This window comes from Peromyscus eremicus, chromosome 20 (assembly GCF_949786415.1).
Source record: "Peromyscus eremicus chromosome 20, PerEre_H2_v1, whole genome shotgun sequence".
NCBI lineage: Eukaryota > Metazoa > Chordata > Mammalia > Rodentia > Cricetidae > Peromyscus > Peromyscus eremicus.
This window is the reverse complement of record NC_081436.1, coordinates 41862266-41875436: the sequence shown is the minus strand read 5'-3', so window position 1 is coordinate 41875436 and position 13171 is coordinate 41862266.

Here is a 13171-nt window from a genome sequence, read left to right as displayed (position 1 = left end):
TGTCCAGCACAAACTATCAGACTCCACACCAAGAGGTCAAGTGCCCAGAGGCACCCTTCCTCATGGCAGTCTGACGTACAAATAGACCTTTCCTAGTGTCGTTCCTGTTGGTAAAGCCATATTTATTTCTTCCATCTAATTACTCTGTTGTTTGGTGGTTCTAATGTGGCAGCCGCTGTCTCTCCTGGGGGCTGACGGAGACCCGGTCTCCAGGGAGAGGACAAGCTTTCTCATTTTGTATTTCATGGAGCCCACAGAATTAGAGGGCCTCTTACTGAGAGGGCCTTTTATCTAAACGTATGGCTGATACTTAAGCCAAGCTAAAAAAAAAAATTGCATTGTGAAATTTGAAACCAAATTATGATAATGTTCATGTTAAGTCATACATTGTCCCAACTTAAACCTTAATCCGTGCTGACTGAACTACCAGGGTCTTGGTAGTTTAGTTTACTGAACTTCTTTAAGCATAATCCCATATCTTCATGCAATGGTTTCTCAGAAAGCCACACTTATTATAACACCACCTCTGAGAAGAATCAGAAACATCTTTAAGCATTGGAGAGCTGTGAGGTACATAGTGGCAAATGAAATTTTTCTCAAAATTCGAATTTTTCATCCACAGCTCAGATATCATTGGCAACTGACCCTCTCAGTTGCTCTCCTGGATGTCACATGCTCACTTTGTTTCTTTCTCATCTATACTTTGGAGCCATTAGTTAAAATTTTAGTGCAACCAGAGGATTAAGAAAGTTTTAGTATCATTAGAGAAAGAACGTAGTCCTTGGAAATCCCCTAGGCACAGTGGCAATTGGTGATGGGAATTCTGGGTGAACTAATGGGAAAGACCAGTCATGATCAACAGGAGAGGAGATTTGTTTTTAGCCCTAGCCATTCCCTGGGCCTCAGTTGTGTCTTCTGTAAAAAGGGATAATAATGTCTACCATACAGAGCTACGGAGACAAAAACAAGGTGCTTTCATGTGTAAGTCTCTGAGTAAAGGAAAAGACCTTGACAATTCTTTCCAGGTTTGAGGGTATCCCTGGAGGAAGAGAAAAGCTTAAGTGTCCAATCATATTGCCCATATGACCATCGCTCTGGCCACAAAACTCAATCTAGAAGAGGTTTTATCTCACAGCACCCCCCCAGCCACCTTTCCCTTTCTTTGCTCTGTCACCCCCATAGAGCTCCAAGGAGCCTCTGTTCTGTCCAGCCGCACCCACTGCTTTAGCCAATGCAATCCTCCTCCAGTCTCCAAGACAGCTACAGATCAGGTGTCATCCCGGGGCTAGGCGAAGGGCTTCTGATACTGAGATCCCACTTCGCAAAAGGAAAATGTGATGAATTGGGTCTCAACGAAATGAAGCGTTTGCTCAATGAAAGGTCCTGTGAGGATCCTGTAGACCAGGAGAAAATTATATTTGAAGGTCACATAATTGACTGAGGATTCTTATCTAGAATGTCTGAAGACTCCTTACAAGTGATGGATGAGAAGCTCTGGGAAACGCAACACAGAAAGCTAGTAAAGACTTGAGGGACATAGGATGCATCTGTATTGTTTCTTGTGTGTGAGTCTGTATCTGGAAATTAAAAGCACATCTTAAATATGTCAGTGTATTGACAATATCATAACCCTGACCCCTGACTCTAACTTCCAAGATATTTTCTTTACACCAAGAATAAATCCAAATGACTGGTTACGTCTTTCAAATCCTGCAGACTCCTGTTTTGAATTTCATTTCTTACCACTCTCTTTTCCACTTCTTTCTTGGAACTTTCTTTGGGACTCTTTGAATAAGCCAGCCTTTTCCTACCACCAGAGCCTTTGGACTTGAATTCTCCCCAGGGGAACCTTTCCCACACCTTTGTACCATCTCCCTGTCCTTTGTAGCCTTCCTTACATCCCTCACAGAGCAGATCTGTACAGGTGTGGAAGGAAAGATTTGGGCTTGATTTCTCTTCCTGATAGGATTCTGGCTCCTATGAATTTGAGCAATCCCCCTTTTTAAGGCTCGGTTCACTCATCTGAAATAATCAGTGCCCTAAGGAGCCTGGAAAGATTAAGATATTAATATCTCTGTTAAATCTGCTTCTCATCTCAGTCCACGTGACCACCATCCACCCACACACTCAAGTCGGGAACCCGGATGAATCAGCCCCAGGACCTTTCTTTTCTAACTGTCCCCATACCCAAGCAGTTGCCAAGTCTTGACTAATGGACTATGTAAATCCCCCCACAGATCTTGGCCTCTAGTTCTCTTCCCTATGTGTTGTATTCTGCTCAACTATTGAAATGCCCTCTTTAATTGGCTTTTGCCAAATATCATCCCTATTCCCGGTGTAGTATTTCTGCTACACAAATCTGATTATACCAGTTCCTGTCTTGAAATTTTTAAATGATCCCCACCACATTTTCCAGATGGAGACCAAATTCCTCCACTTGGTCCTAGCCCATCTCTTACCCGGTCGCTTGCCCCTCCCTGGCATGTCTCAGAAGCTCCAGCCATTATGCTAAAGCAAGGCATTCTTAGCCACACCCTGTGACTTTGCACATGTTGGCCCATCTGTCTGGATGTCCTTTTCAGCTGCCTGGCATCTTTCAGGGTTCATCTTAGCATCATTACCAGGAGAACATCCCTGACTTCCAATCTGTTTAGTGCCTCCTCTCTGGACTTCAACAATCATTCATGTCAAGTGTATCAATGCTCAGGATTTAGCACATAGTAGTCACTTAAATACTTAGCAAGTGAATGAGGTGGGTTGGACATTAATAAGCATGTTAACCTACACAGCCCTCTGGAAACTGTGATGGGCTGTGGGAGGGATAGTGTTATTTCTCTTGTCTTCTCTCTAGCTCTAATTTAAGATGTTTAGTTATTATCTTCTGGAGATAATCTGGCTTCAGTCCTGTCAGGGAAGATGGAAAGGCTAAAATGACCTTGGAAATCACCCATTTTCAAAGTTGTTCCAGCTCAGTGCATGATCTTGGCTGATGATGTGTTTCAATCCCAGCTCTGCTACACACCTGGTAATTCAATGACCTTGAACTTTGACCTCAATGGGAAAGGAATGGGACCTCCACAAAGGGTTGTTGTGAGGATTCCATAAAATCATGCAGGAGAAGACTTAGAATGGGGCCTGGCAAGTGGGAGGCACCCACAGTACTTGTATATCTCCATCTAGCACAAGAAAGGAGGGAAAATAGGAAAGAAATGAACAGGATGGGGCAAGAGATACTGGGCAAGCCAGGATGGATGGGGAGGGGAGGCCAGAGGAGTTTGATTGAAAATCCCGTCACTCCTCCTGCATAGAGCATGGAGTAGACACAGAGTTGGGAGAGAAGTGGGCTGCAGAAAGCTTCATGCGGAGCCTGCTGCTTTAACCAAGCAGGCAGCTAAGGCCTCAGGACCCTGATATATAAATCCAGCCCATAGATGGAGCCGCAGCCACCCAGTTGTTTTCCTGGGTTAAGGAAGTGGAGAGCTAGGCCATCCTGAGAAGTTCCTGTTTGAAGGTTCTTTCTACCCTTTCCCTGTAGCATTGCATCACACACACCAGTCGATGCTAAGTGCAGGCTGTGAGGAAGGCTGAGTCTGAGGGAGAAGGCGAGATTGAAACCCCGGCAGGTCAATCTGCACATTGCAACGAGCTCTGGCTTCAGAGTCCATGTGGCTGGGTCCCACTCAGGCTGAGCTAACTCTGAACTGGATGATGCGGGCTGCATCACTTAACTTTTCTGGCCTTCAATTTTCTCATCTGTAAAATGGAGATAAACTACCAACTTCAAAAAGACTTCTGAGCAGTAATAAAATAAAACCAAGTGTAAAAATGTATAAACAAACCATCTAAACTTCAATTTCCTCTTTATACAATTGCTCAGTTTTCTTTTGTTCTTAGTACTTATGAAGTTATAATACTATAAATTTTTTTTATCCACTAAAAGATGAATCTCATGGAAGCAGGGGGGTCTGTCCAGCATCTTTCTAGCCACTATAATCTAAGCATCTATATATGACACTTGCTGGTGTCATATATAAGAATAAATCCTATTCATTTATTTCTTCATTACCATATAGAAAACCATCAGTTATCTCTTGCTGTGTAACAAATGACCCCAACACTTAGTGCCTTGCAACAGCAACTACCAAGCCTACTATATGCCGGAAGTGGAGGGAGTGGTTCAGTAGGGAAGTGCTGGTTAGAGTCTCTCATGAGGTTGTACCTCCTCCAATTCCAGTCTGTCAGGACTTGGCAGATGGTGCAGATTCCAAGGTGATTCACTCACATGACTGGCATTGCTGCCAAGGTAGGTTGTTTCTGTGAAGACCGTTGGTGAGACTGTCTTGACTCTTGTGATAAGGAATCTGACTTCCCTTGAAACAGGTAAGTCAGAAGGTCACGAGCAAACCTCTCTAATGCATTTATGATCTAGTCTTTAGTCACACAACAACAGAGTTTCCTGGCATCACATCTATATTCTATTAGTATCAGAGACCAATTCCAGCTCAGGAAGAAGGAAATTCTATAAGGGCATGAACAGAGGTATGTGAAGATCATTGGGAGCCATGTTACAGAGACCACGAGACTATGTGACACCAGGCATATGGTTAGCCTTCAAATACCAGGGACAGGTTGAATCATGCATGTATGTATTGGGCTCTGATTTCAAGAAGGTGCCATTCTACTGGAAAAGGTAAGACACACAGATGCATTGAGAGGGTTCTTTGGTAGAAGCTGGTCAAAAACAAAACAAAACAAAACAAAAACCCCAAAACCAGATCAGGGAACAGTTCCTGAAGTAGGTGACTTGGGAGCTAAGTTTCCAAGGATGAGTTGAAAGTGAGGTGGATGAGGGATATGAGGGATGCAGGGAAGGGGTTCCAGAAAGAGGGAGTGTGGAGAATTCCAGAGGAAGGCAGAGAAAGCTGAGCCAGGGCCGGATGAAAAGGAGGGAGTGGTCCTCAGTGGGGGTCTGTCTATTTCCGTTTTATGTGTGTCAGACCTCCATGAGTGTCTACAGCACGGAAAAAGTCAGCTGAGGCTAAAGGTGATAGCATGTGCTGGGATGATATGTTGCTGAGTTCTGTCATCTTCCCATGAGTTCCAGTCAGCATCTTCAGGGCTCCTGTGCTGGGGACAAGAGCACAGTCTTCCTTGGTGCTAAGGGACCCATCATAATACGAGTCAGTTCCTTAGCTGCCAAGGGCCCAAGGGGGTATGGCCCGGTCATGTATCCAACCACTCTGATGAGAACAAAAAGTAAAGTAAGGACCTTGAACAGGGCACAGAGCAATGGCCCTGAAGACCAAAGGAGGCCCTGTCACTGTAGAGAGAGCATCTATACACAGTTAAGCTTAAGAAATGGAAGATAACAGTACGATCCATTGTTCACAAAAAACCCAAATCTTTGTAAAAAACTGACTCAGGGTCTCTTCTCAACTCCCTTCCTGAATCCCTTATGGAGTTCAGGGAGGCCAGTGCTACCCTGTCCAGCTGGGATGTCCAGTCAGACAGTGGTAATCCATGTCCAGGTGGTAAGAGACTGTGGTAAGAGTCCTTATTTGGGATCTGGAGGCCCCTCCAGCTTACCTCCTGAAGCAGTGACAGGCTTTAGGCCATCTCTGAGCCACAGGCTAGCCAAGGACAAGAGTGAAAATACAGCTCACACAGTGTGCTGGGGACATCAGGGGCTGACATTGTTACTCAATAGGAGTGCTCTTCCTGGGGCATCCCCCCCGGATCCTTATTTCTGAGGAAATGAACATACGTCTCTCATATTCTTCCCTGGTACCTAGTGCCCAGTGAGCTGAGTGAAGCAGCCAGGAGTTGCCTCATTTTAACAGGAAGAACTGGGAAGCCAGAGGCAGTAGCAGACTTGTCCAAGCAATGAATTCAGGCCTTTCTCCCAGTAAAGGCAGGACAAAGAAAGGCCTCAGGATGGCCTGGGGCCCAGGCAGTGACTAGAGGGATGGAATCTTACTCAACAACCAAGGGCCAAGCTAAGGATTCAGAGCCTCTGTAGACAGCCTCTAGAATTGGGGCCAGCCAGTACTCCCCCGCTGCCTCATGTCCCCCAGTCAATCAACATAGAGCCCAAAGGACAGCAGCTAGCTCCTCTCCCAGCCTTTCCTGTGGGTTCTCTCTGCTGTCCCAGGCCCCAACGCTTTGCTACTCCAGAGTCATATCCAAAGGCGTTAGTCAGGCATACTTCCCCATTCCAATAAGGTAAGACTAATGCCCACTTATCATCACCTGCATCAACGAGGCAGTGAGAACACCCTCTCCAGGAAGGCAGCCTAATAAATCAGCTCACAACATTTGAAGAGAGCTAGGTACATGCAAAGGAATGAGGTCTGGTCCATGCCCTCCCCCAGGGTGACAAAGTAAAGGAACAAGATAAGGTCACATTAGAGCAAAGTCCAACGGAGGGAGAGGCCAGATCTCCAAGCAGCAGGTGGGAGGTGGTCCATAAAGACTTGGTAGGGGTTGTACTTTCAAGTGAGCCTTGGGGTTGTATCTGTCCAGTGGGATGAGCGGAGAAAGGCCCCTTAGGGAAAGAAACAACAACAAAGACCGAGCAGTGTGACCCCCAATGCTTCTGTGCGGACGACCTGCAGGTGGCTACACAAGGATCAAGGCCTACAGAGTGATGTGGAAGAGGAGGCCAATAAATCTGGGAGGAGAGGGCAAGCTCGCACCAGAAGAGGACCATGGTGAAGGTGTAAGCTGGCACCTTGCAAGTCAAAATTGAAGAGAGTCATTGAAAGAAGCCTAAACCAGATGACAATGTTGACACATCTCATAATGGCGGTGGGGTCCCAGGTAAGATACTTAACCTCTCTGTGCCTCTGCTTCCAAAGCTGTCATAGGGACAGTGAAAGCATCTTTCCCCACCCCATCCCCACCCCCACCCCCAGCCAGGGATCTTTTGAGCAAAGTACAGTGACTAACAGTGAATGCTATGTGAGCTAGGGTTGTGTTAACATGAAACTGTCGTCACAGGAACATTTTCGAAAGAACCATCTAGCTTCCAGGGTGGGAATAGACCCGAAGGAAACAAGGATAGACCAGAGGCACTACATAGGAGGTGCTGCCAGGGCCCAGCTGTCAGCTGATAGTGGCCTGTGGAGGCAATGGGAAGGAACTAAAGAGGATATGAATGGAGAGACCAGAGAGCCTTCAGCATAGGAAGTGCGGGCAGTCAGGGAGGAGGAGGAGGGATGTGAATCCGCCTTCTGGACACTGTGGTAGAAAGCATATCGTGAGAGAGCATCTAGAGATGACATAGGAGTCCCAGAAAATCGTCTATAAAGAAGTAGGGGTCGCACAGCTAGGGAAATGCACTAGGGGGCAGAAGCAGGCCAGGAGGGCCCTGGCTACGGAGACCAGAAGAGGAAAGAGTTCAGCTACTGCAGTAGTTGAGAAGATCTTGTTAAAAAAAAAAAAAATGTAGACGGGTTGAGTGGAGATCTCTCCTCACAACCAGAGTAGGAAATAGAGAACCCTCAAGTTCATGGCTGTAGCTGCCGTGACCAACAGCAGGCTTCCTAGAAATTAAGCTCTTTTTTCCACACCCTCAAAGCAGTTGAAAGCCAAAAGAAGAATAAGATCCCACCACCGAAGACAATTTTCTAACTAGCTTTGTGTTTTGAACAAGACCTCTTTCAATTGGAAATTGAAAACTATGTTGGTGCCTGCATCCCCAGGTTTTCAGCCTTCAGCATGGATGGCTCAACATCATCAGGGCAATATGACCTCCTTCAACTCTACTCCCTGACTTCCAGCCCTAACACCAACCCCCTCTGTTTTCTCTTCCTCACTCACACAGTCCTGGAACTTGCCAGTCATTCTGAATTATGTTCCAGAACAAGAGTGATGAGACATGATTCTGGCCTTTTGAGGGGCTCTTTTTTTTAGTGCTTCACCTGGACCATTCCCACCATCTATCAAAACACCATGGGGGACTTCCCAGAAGGCTGGAGAGAAGCAAGCATCACTGTACATAAGGAGCCAGTTTTTCCCATCCAAGTAACATCACTGTGCCGGGAAGACGGCAGTGGGAGAGCCCTGAACGGAGACTCTCTGCCTGCTGCTGGACACCCCAAGTCTCCACCCGAGGCCCTTATCTGTAGGCTCTTAAGGACAGCAGTCTGCCTTGGGCTGGGATGAGCTGCTCAAAGCAGCTGCTCCCTGTGGGCTTCACTGCTGACTTTCGAGGCATAGCTATCTGAAATCGTGTGGGAAGATCCACGGGGGGCTAAACTCTGACCTGTTATGACCCTTTTCTATGAAATAAATTCCTAGGGATGGTCCTCCTGATTAAAGGGAATGGTCCTCCGGTGATCTTGGTTGCATGAGCCTCTGACACAATTGCCTTGTCACTTCCTTTTGCCTTGCATGACCGTTCTCACGTCCCATTCTCTATGCTGTCACATGACTTCTTTGTACGGGCACGGGAGAGGGAGGCTGGCTGTCGAATGCATTGTAGGATGTGTGGCTGCGCCTTGGGTTCCCATCCACAAAATGCCAGTAGCACCCCTCTCCCATTTTGTTGTGACCACCCCAAATGTCTCTAAGCATTGCTAGATGTCTTCTGGAAGGGTGTGTGAGGAGGAGGAGGAGGAACTCTGGGGGTGGGACACCTGTCTAGTTCAGCTCTTTATTCTCTTCTAATGGTTTGCAAAATTCTTGGCATAGGGCCAGGTATCCCGTTAGGGACGGGGATAAGAATTCCCTTCTGTGTGGTGATGGGCATTGGGAGTTTCCTGAGGTCATTTCTGTATGGGGGTTCCCTCTATTACTTTCCTTTTCTCTGGATCCCATTCAAGTTGTAGAGCAAGCTCTTTCTGCCCCTCTACCTCTGGGGAGACTTTGTGACCCAACCCTTCTATCTCAAAATCCATTGAGGTCAATGAATTTGAGAACAAAAGAATTTTCTTCTAGATTAAGAAATGCTCTCCAGAGGCTTCAGTAAAAAAAAATAGGAGAACTATTAATAGGTCTTGGGGGATGTTTTGAGGACAGAAGCTCAACCATGACAGAGGGTCCCTTGCAAGGCAAGACCTTGGGTGGCATGGAAGTAGCAGAGACCTCCCAGGCTGAGACAGCAGACATCTAAGTGGACAGAGGACTCACGGCCAGCATGAGTCTGGAAACTTGGATATCGTCCAAGTTCTCAGATCCTTGGCACAAACTGGAGGTCGTGGGGGAAACAGAATCTTCAAGATGGACTGAGAAACTTTTAAGCTTGGAGTTTAGATCAAGTTGCTTTGTAGGTTTCTGGCATATCTGACTTCTGGCTTGAGATTCGTACCATGGCAAGTACAACATGAGAAATCAATAGTAGCTAATATTTATTGAGTGCTTATTATGTACTAGACACTGTTCTTTCAGGGTTTTTTTTTTTTTTTTGATGAATTGCCTTCTTTGATCTTTACAAGATTCCTATGAGTAGGCCCCATTATAATCTCTGAATTAAAAATAAGGAATTGAAGACATACTCTCAAGGTGAGTTGCTCAAGGGCTCACCATACATTTAAGTGGTAGATTCAAAATAATAAGAATATAAAACATACAGCACCCATTCTGAGGCAAGCACTGTTTTGTACTTTGCAGGCACTGATTTATTTAATTCTCACAACAACCTATTGAAGGAGGTACTATTACTATGCCAATTTTACAGAGAAACAAATAGAGAAACAGAGACCAATTAATTCACCCAAGTCCCCCAGCTCATAGTTGGCAGATTTGGACTTTGAACTTGGAAACCTTGGTTAGAAAGTCTGTGTCATCTAACCAGTAAACCAAACTTTTGAGACTCTAGGACCCATGCTCTCCTGCATAAGTAACATGGTAGCTGCGCATTAGCAGTAGAAGAGGATTTGGGCAGAACGTGAAGGGAGTGAGAACCAGAATGACTTGTTCACACCCAGAAAGAGAATCAGACAAAGCTATGAACTGTCGACTCAGCATTTTGTTTGCATCAAACACTGAGACCAAGAGCAGCTTGCCCATCTGTGAAATCATTAGCTCTCTGTCCAAGAGAAATGTCAGTGCTAAGCCAAGGACTGATAACTGAGGCTAGCCACTCTTGATGCCTTCAAGAAGCATCACCAGGCAGAGTGCAATAAGGGGAGAAAGAGAAGGAAGAGAGAGAACTGTGTCATAAGGGAATCATGGGGACAAACAGTTTTCAACTTGGCAAAGTCTGTGGTGTAATGCAGATAGATGTCTTTAGTAATCACGGAACTCTGAGGCTTAGACCAGGGAGGAGTTCATATCAACTGATGCCTCTTGCCCTTGTCAGTTGATCTCAGCCCCTCTGAGTGCATGGGTTCCCATTTCACTAGGTTCCTTTGGGTTTACCCTATGCAGTGAATAGATTTTCGATAGACCTTGATTTAAGCCAGTGGCAATTTTTAATTTTCAGATAATCATAGAACTCTAAATTTGGACAGCATATTATAAGGCAATAGCAAATTAATATTTTATAAGGATGACATTGACAAAAATGCTCTTCTAACCACTTAGCTAAAGATACATTTAAGAGTGAATCGACTTATGGAGAAGCTGCACCCAGGAAGTCTCATCAACATGGCTGCCTAAACAAGACCTGAACAAGGACAACACCAACAGACATGTTAACGTGAAAGAGGCAAATCTCACGAGGACTTAACCTTAGACAAAGAACTACAGGCAGCTAAGGAATGCTGAGAGGAGAGTGCACGGTCTTCCCTGGGAAGATCCCCCAAACTGATTAACCAATATCAGGTGGTCAGCCCTGAAATCATATACGTACAAGTAATAAGACTGACCAGGTTGTAACTATATATTTAGAAATAAAAGGCCACGTATTTGAGAGAGTGAGTAAGGAGAGGTTTGAGGGGGAAATATATTTTAATTTCAAAAGATAAAATAAATTAAGAGTGAATTGATTTATACAAAGATTTGTTTTAAAATGCTTAAGGAGAGATTAAAACAATTGTGACAAAATGTTGATGATTCTTGAATTCAGGTGATGACCTGCATTGTAATTTCCTGCTTTCATTTCTATTTGGTAAATTTCATAACAAAAATTATATTAATATACAGATTTTACCCATAGATATTTTGACAATACATGGCTAAATTTGGCTCTAAAGTTTCTGGACAGCCCATTGATAGAATGCCGGGTGGAACTCTAGGTGTCAACTCATTTCCTACACTTGCCTCCCTTGAAGCATCCTTTTTTTTCCTCTTGTCAGTATATTTTTTAGTCGACATGTAAAAGCATAAAACCACACATATTTATGGGGCATCATGACATGTTTCCATACATCATGCAATGTTCAAATCAAGATAAGTTTATCTGCCTCCTCACTTACCATTTCTCTATGGTAAAAGCATTAAAAAATTCCATTGTACTCTACTGTGCAATAACATGCAGGGCATCTCTCAAGCACATACCAGCTAGGCCAAGAGGCAGTCCCAAGGAACCTTCCTCCATCCCAAGCAAAAGTGCTTTACACCATGAGCATCCATGTCTAAAGTTATAGAAAGGGCTCCTAGCCACACTTATCCTTCGATTTAAGAGCTTCACCAGAGGGAAGATTTAGGGTGGCTGCCAACTGGTTGCATGGGGTAGAGTCAGATATAAGATTTTATTTTATTTTTATGTGTGCACATGCATGTGTGTGTGTGTGTGTGAGAGAGAGAGAGAGAGAGAGAGAGAGAGGAAAGAGAGAGAGAGAGAGAGAGAAAGAGAGAGAGAGAGAGAGAGAGAGAGAGAGAGAGAGAGAGAGAGAGAGAGAGATGTGTTCAGGAGGCACACAGAGACCAAAAAACAGTACTGGAATCTCCTGGAACTAGAGTTCCATATGCCACATAGGTGCTGGCAATCAAACCCAGGCTCTCTGGAAGAGTGCTCCTAACCACTGAGTCATCTCTCTAGTCCTGTGCTATAAATTTGAAAAAATCTGAAAACATGGCCTAGGCAATTTGGCCTTGATATTTGTATCGGTCCTGTCTCCCTGCAACTGAGGATGGACTCTCAGTGCCTCCTTCTGTCTTTGGCACATAGCAGCCACTCTGATATGTCAATCAACACAGAAATTCTCATATATACACAACTTGCATAAGAAGGGGAGGGATGTGATTAGTTCAAGACACATATAAACATGTGAAACTTCCAAAATGAACCCCCAAAGCTAATGAAATGGCTCTTATGAGAGAGGCAGAGCAGAGTGGGTAGATGAGACTGAACACAAGTTTGGTGGAGAAACAAGATCGTACTAAGAAAAAAGAAAAGCAAACACCCTGGTGGCATATTATGACATAAGAACAATGTAAATGTTTTCCATTAAGTCAGAAAATAAAAAGCCATCTCTAAAACTTGAAAACAGGGAGCAAATGAAACTATTAACCCATCAAGTTGCTGGTACAACATTAATGAATGTCAAAACACCCAAGACCCAGTGTGTTCACTGAGGAGTCAAAAAGCAGTGGTTTACAAACCGAGGCCCCTTTGTCACCCACAGATGATGTTCGGAAAGAACTGGAATATTTTTTGGTCACAACTGGAAAGTTTACTAGTGGCATCTAAGTGGGTATGAATGCATAGGCTGCAATGCACACCAACATCCCTACAATAATTAACCCAGCCCAAGATATGAGGGGCTGAGAAATCTTGTCCTATTAGAGTATGTGATAAAAGACAAAGTTAAAAGTTATCTTTTCAAGATCACAGTATCAGTATTGCAACTTAGGTATTCTTGAATGTTACACATTTATTATTAGTGTTTGATGCTTGTATTTACACATTTATGATAAAGCTAATAAAATGAAACAATCCTAAAAATTCCTGTACCTGGTGCCTGAGGCTGCCTATCCCCTCTCTCCACAGGCCATTTATTCTTCAATGCCCTCCTCCAGTGGGCTCCATGGGTCCCTCATAACATAGTGGTCTCCTATGCAGACAAGCATCTTTTGTAATGGCTTGCTTCCGAGAGGCAGAACGTGGAGAATGAAACCTACTGGTGGTATGTCACTCCCACTGGAATCCAAACAAAATGATCCCTGGCCTGCCAGACTCAATAGGGTGGTGAAACAGGACTACATCTTGATGTAGGGATGGCAAGGAGACAGAACAGAAGACTGAGGAGAGGAAGGTCTGGTAATGGCCCCAGTTGACCACAGT